This window comes from Parasteatoda tepidariorum, chromosome 1 (assembly GCF_982258835.1).
Source record: "Parasteatoda tepidariorum strain Cologne lab strain chromosome 1, Ptep-v5.0, whole genome shotgun sequence".
Classification (NCBI taxonomy): domain Eukaryota; kingdom Metazoa; phylum Arthropoda; class Arachnida; order Araneae; family Theridiidae; genus Parasteatoda; species Parasteatoda tepidariorum.
The window spans coordinates 110,522,327-110,528,326 of record NC_141755.1 but is presented as its reverse complement, the minus strand read 5'-3'; positions in this window follow the sequence as shown (position 1 = coordinate 110,528,326).

The window sequence follows — 6,000 nt, the reverse complement described above, 5'->3', positions numbered from 1 at the left end:
TAACACGTGTAAGGCTTTTAACACAGTCAAGGCCGGATTACCTATTAGGCCAGACTAGGCTATGGCCTGAGGCCCCCTTAAAAAAATTTTCTTTAAAAAAATCAATTTCAATTATACATTAATAAAATACGATAATTTTTTTACTTCTAATGTAGCGAAATGAAGTAAAACCTAATTTATTATTATTTATTTTAATTTTAAATATGCTTTCTTAATTGAAGAGATATATAGATACATTTATATTTGAATAAAAAAAATATACGAGAAAAAAAAATGTAATCTAAGAATGGCCCCGCATGCTCTTAATCCGGCCCTGAGCACAGTCAAGTTAAGCTGATGTAAAATATGATTTGCTTGTTATTTTATATTGATTGTTTTGGCACTTTTTTTTTCTATTTTATTTAGCATGTATTGTCAGTTTTAATTAGAAATGTGCTTCATTTAATGAAGCTATCAACTGGATACCAATTCACATAAGAATGTTTGATAACAACATAATGAAATTTCATATGAATTGATTTATGTGTTAATTACATGTGTTAGTCAAATTTAAAAAAATGTGGTTTCTGGAAAATCGCCCGAGATAATCAAAAGAGTTTTTTCCAATATCTTACTATAACTTTCTAATAAAATGTGCTTTGGTTTTTAAAAAATGCAGATAGGGAGTATTACAATAAAACTACTTTTGAAGTTTAAAAATCCCTTGTTGGTGTAACTCAAGCTTATGCAGCCACTGTATTAAGAAATACTTCAGGACCAGTGAGGTACATTTTGTTTTGTGTTATTCAGTGGTTGATATTTTTTATTTATTTCTATTTCTATTGTTATTTTTTGACCTTAGAATGTTTTCTCCAAAGTAAGGATATAAGGAATAGTAATTTGGCAGAATACCAAATATTTGACCAAAAAAAATCGGCCTACTGAATATTAAGCGGCAAAATAGCAACATTTTGTTTTTAAAAAAATTTATTAATAAATATTTTTTTATCTATAAATAACTTTAAAATTAATCAAACTTAGCTATATTACTGGTTTGGGGTTAAAAAAAAGCTATAATAGTTATTAATTAAAAATATTTAGGATAAATAAAAAACTGAATAACAGCTATGAAAAACATGAAGTTGAAAAAAGAAAAAGAGAAATAGAAACAAAAATCCTTTTAATTAAGACAAAACTTGAATGTTAAAAATATTTTTTTTCCGGAAAACAAAGTATCCATGGAACGTTGAAAGAAATATAGTATATTAGAAACGTTTTTAGAAATGCTACGCTATAATAAAAATGCCCAAAGAAAAAGTTTATATAAACAGTGAAAGAAAAAATAAAAATCAAATCTTAAATCTAATGAAAATTTTAAAGTTGGACATCTGTTTTCTAATTATTGTATTCTCAAGAAAAAGTGAAAAAAAAGAAAGAAAAGAATTAAGTCTAATAGAAACCCTTTTTAATTACTGCGTCTTAATAAAAGCGTTGATTTTTGAAAAAAGAAAAAGCAAGATAAGAACCAAAACAAAATTCATTCTTAGTTTTTGAACAGACAATTTAATATTAAAACTCTCAAGTTAACTTTTTCATATTGTCATATTTTTTGAAGAAGTGACAATAAAAGAATAACATACATTAGAAACGCTCTTTAGAAACGCTCTTTAAAAACTGCTGTCACAATAAAAACGCTGCTAAAAAAAGTTAATAAAAAGCAAAAGAGAAACAAATAAAAAAATTTCTTATTTTTTAAAATATAACTTTAACGTTGAAAATCACGGCTTTTTTTTACCTGCTATCTGTCTTTCAAAACAGGAAAGAGTAACAAGAAATGAATAAAATCTTTCAGAAATGTTCTGATTAAATGCTGAGCTATAAAAAAAACAGAAAAACAGCAAAAAAGTCATAAAACTAAAGGTCTTGAAAAAACAATAAAATTGACCTGCTTGAATATAATTTTTTAAAAAATCAGCCATACAAAACATGTGGTTCAGTATAAAGTAATCTAGTTTCATTTTTTGAAATTTTCCTTTTCCATTTGTCTTCTAGAATATAAATTTGCAAGCTCATAAATTTTAAAACTCAATAAATTTGTGTAAAAACTATTTCTGATTATGTAAAGTAAAAAGACTATTTTATATAATTTTTTAATCTTTCTTATTTCTAAAAGAACTGTCAAAAAATTCTTTTCCTAGAAATAATTTACTGAATATTTGGCCAAACATTCGGTCAGCCGAATATTCAGCAAACGGGCCGAATAAGTCGAATACCGAATAGTGGTCAAATATTCTTTACGTTCCTACTTCAAAGAAGGATTATACTCTTCTTACTAGTCTAGAATTTAATTATCATGGACTGTGAATAGGCTCATGCCTAATCGCTTCCTTTTAAAAATTTTGGGTCGACGGTTGACATTCCTTGAGGAAAGCGGTGCTATTTTGGGTAAATTGATAAATTCTATATTTTAAGGCAAAATATAATAGAAAGCAAACTGTAGTTCAAATTTAATCGCGCAGTGGATTGTCCTGTATCATTAGTCATCCGGTCTATGGCAAGTCCTGGCAATGGATTTTTCCTTATAAAAGATATAAAAAGCTCACATCATGCATCATTTAATAAAATGTGTCAGTGAAATAAAAAATAGCGAAATTCAGTTTTAATATTTTGTTTAGTTATTGGTTAAAATTAGATTTCATCATCTAAAGAATAAATAAAAGCCATTGATTAAAATAAAGAGGTGAAACGCAAGCAGAATTTTAAGTTGAAGCTTCCTTTTTTCTGGAATAAAAACATTTCATATGAAGAATTCGAAGCAAAGATATTCTGATAAAAATATTAGAAAACAATTAAATTAAGTTATCCTATTTAATGAAAAACACATTGAATAAGCAATAGAATTAAATAAAGTTTTTTTTTAAAATGGTTTTCATTTTTAATAATTAAAAAAAACAAAAAAAAATAAAGCCTATTGCCTTTATTGAAGGTAAACATTAATACTATTTTAAAATTAGTATTAATGTTTACCTTCATTAATATTCATAGTTTATATCTCTCACTGACGTTTTGCTTTTTCCTTCTACTCTTTAGTTTTCAAAAACCTATAAGTGTGCCTATTACAGCTGCATAAATGTTTAGCTGTCCTAAACACAGCAAGAAAATTGTTTTTTTTTTCTTACTCTTGCATATTAAATATTTACAGATGGTAAATAAAAAAAAATTGGAATTTTTTGGTGTGGGGAGTGAGCAGAAAAACATTTATTTTGATTCCTAAAAATTATACAAAAATGGGAACTTTCTATAGACACTTCCAGGACGTATGGTGAGAATTATTTAACAAACTATAGCATCCAACAGCATTTAAAAAGATAGCTGAGTTATGTAGCCTCCTTATGCAACCCCAATAAATGATCTTTTATTTACCTAAACACTTTTCTTGTGTATTTCATTTATTTTGACATGTTTTCACATATCATTGATTTATTCTGGAAAAAAAGGCATTCTTGCAAGCTATTTTATTTCTTTCTGAAGTTATTGCTTGTTAGCTTTTTTTTTTTTTTTAGTTCACTTATGGTCCAAACGTTTATTAAATATTAGTAAACACTGCTTTTGGATGTTTTATCAATTTCCTCAGGCTCTTTGTTAATGAATGAAAAATATTTGTGTATAAACTTATCTATAATTATTTAGTGAAAGGTTTAAATAAGAGCAATTGCAATATTAAAATTCTATTGTTATATTCCAAGAAAAAAAAGAGATAATTTCTTTTAAAATTTATAGTTTAACCTTTTATCCTTTTTGCCTCTTTTTATTAAAAATTATTGCAATTGATGTCTCTTTTTAATTTTATTTAGTTTAAATTTCCCTTTTAGTTTAAATTTGTTATTGGACGTGAAAAAGATGGAATTCAAAGTGAAATTACACAGTTAATTTCTCAATCTCTGGTAGCTGACCGTGAAGGAGAAACTGAACGGCCCAGTAGTGACTTTGCTTTTGATAATAGAGTGAGTATAGTTTTTAGTTTCACTGCGCAATTTATTATTCAGAATTTAATATACATTTATTGATTTTAGTGAGGAGTTATTTTTGTTTCTTCGATTTTTAATAATCGCAAGTCTTTAATTTAATGTTACTGCCTCGATTTTTAAAAAAAATTTTCTTCTAAAAAACAGTGCTTTATTTCAATGAAAAAAAAAAGTTTTGTGTTTATATTTATATTTAGTTAAATATAAAGAAAAATTATCAACAAGATAAAATGTAGTATGCAAGGTAAGATGCACATGTAGCAATTATTTTAACGCTCAACTTTCATTTCCCTCTCTATGTTAGTTTTATCATATTTTACTGAAAATTCTTCATTATTCTAAATCTTAATTAAAAGAAGGAAAAAAATTCTGTTCTTGCCTTATTTTGATAGAAAGAAACATATCTTTTCTATTTATGAAATTGATATATTTTTTATCATGTTCAATTAATATACTTTTTTTATTGTATACAAATTTATATATTGATCTTGTTCATTTAATTTTTAATTTTTTAAAAATTCTTATTTTAATTTTATACTCACTCTTTCATATCTTATTTTTAATGAATTTTATAATGTATGTTCTCTGAATGACATATTAGAATAATATTGTATAAATTTTGTTTTCAGTTTATCAATGCTATTTCCTCATATTTCATTTGATATCAGGTAGACTGCATTTCTTTTCTTTAAGCAAATTTTTTTCTTATCTCCTTGTCTGTTGTTATCTAGGGATCCCATTTTCGGCTAATGATTTTATTTCAAGTTTAAAATACTTCCTATTTAATTCACAAGCTCGAATTAGATGAAAGAGGTAGTACTAAATAACATTATTTTACTTAATTTTCAAGGTGATTGGGAATCCCACTAAATATCATTTTAAAGATACTTTTTAGTATTCATTGAATGAAACAATTTAATTCTCTCTGATATTTTTCATAGATATATATGATTTAACTCTTGTCTTAACGATGAAATGGAAAAAAAGGATATTCTATGTGAATTTGTGCCTGCTTTGGTGACTTAAGTTTAAAGAGGCACAAAAAAAAAAAAAAAAAAAAAGAAGAAGAAGAAAGAAGCAGAAACAATTCTACTGCAGTTAATTAACAAATTTATTTAATGGACAAAATATATTTAATTAAAACTTAAACAAAAAAAAATAAGTTAGTTGGAATATTTATAAAAAGGAAAACAAATTTTAGAGAGAAATTAAAAGATTTGAGAAAAACTTAACATCCCATTCTGACTGTATCATTCCGCGAACTGAAGAGTTCATGGGGTGGCTCAAACAGTTTCGGTTAAAGTTACAAAGTCGGTTAAAGTTACGCTCGTTACAAATTAATTTTATTATTTTATACAGAATACTTATTTTCAGTTTATATTCATATTTTATCTAACTATTTACAATTTTGTCGTATTTAACCTTTATATAACTATTAGCTACTTATGACAAACCCATCATCACATTTATTTTTTAGACTATATAAGTTTAGTACTTATAAGAAGTTTAGACTTTATAAGTTTAGTTCTAAAACTTGGTAAATTTAGTGAGTTCAGTGCTTTATATTCTAAATTTAGTAATTCATTTAGTACTCTCTTTATTGAATTATTAAGAAAAACAAAATGGCCCATTAAATATATTGATTTTATAAAAAAAAATTTGTATGCAAAATAAATTTTTTATGATTCGTTTAAAATGGATTTTGTTAAAAAAAAATATTATCTACTCACTAGTGCTTATTAGCTACTTTGTTATTAGCTTATTAGTTATACAACTATTTGCTACTTATAGAACTTATGAGGAACCCCTCATCGTACTTATTTTTCAGACTGTATAAGTTTAATTCTTATAAGTTAGACTTTATAAGTTTAGTATTAAAACTCGGTAAGTTCCGTAAGTTCAGTGCTTTAGAATGTAATTTTAGTTATTAATTTAGTACTCTCTTTATTGTGTAGTTAGGAAAAACAAAATGTCCCTCCTTAAATGCATTGATTTT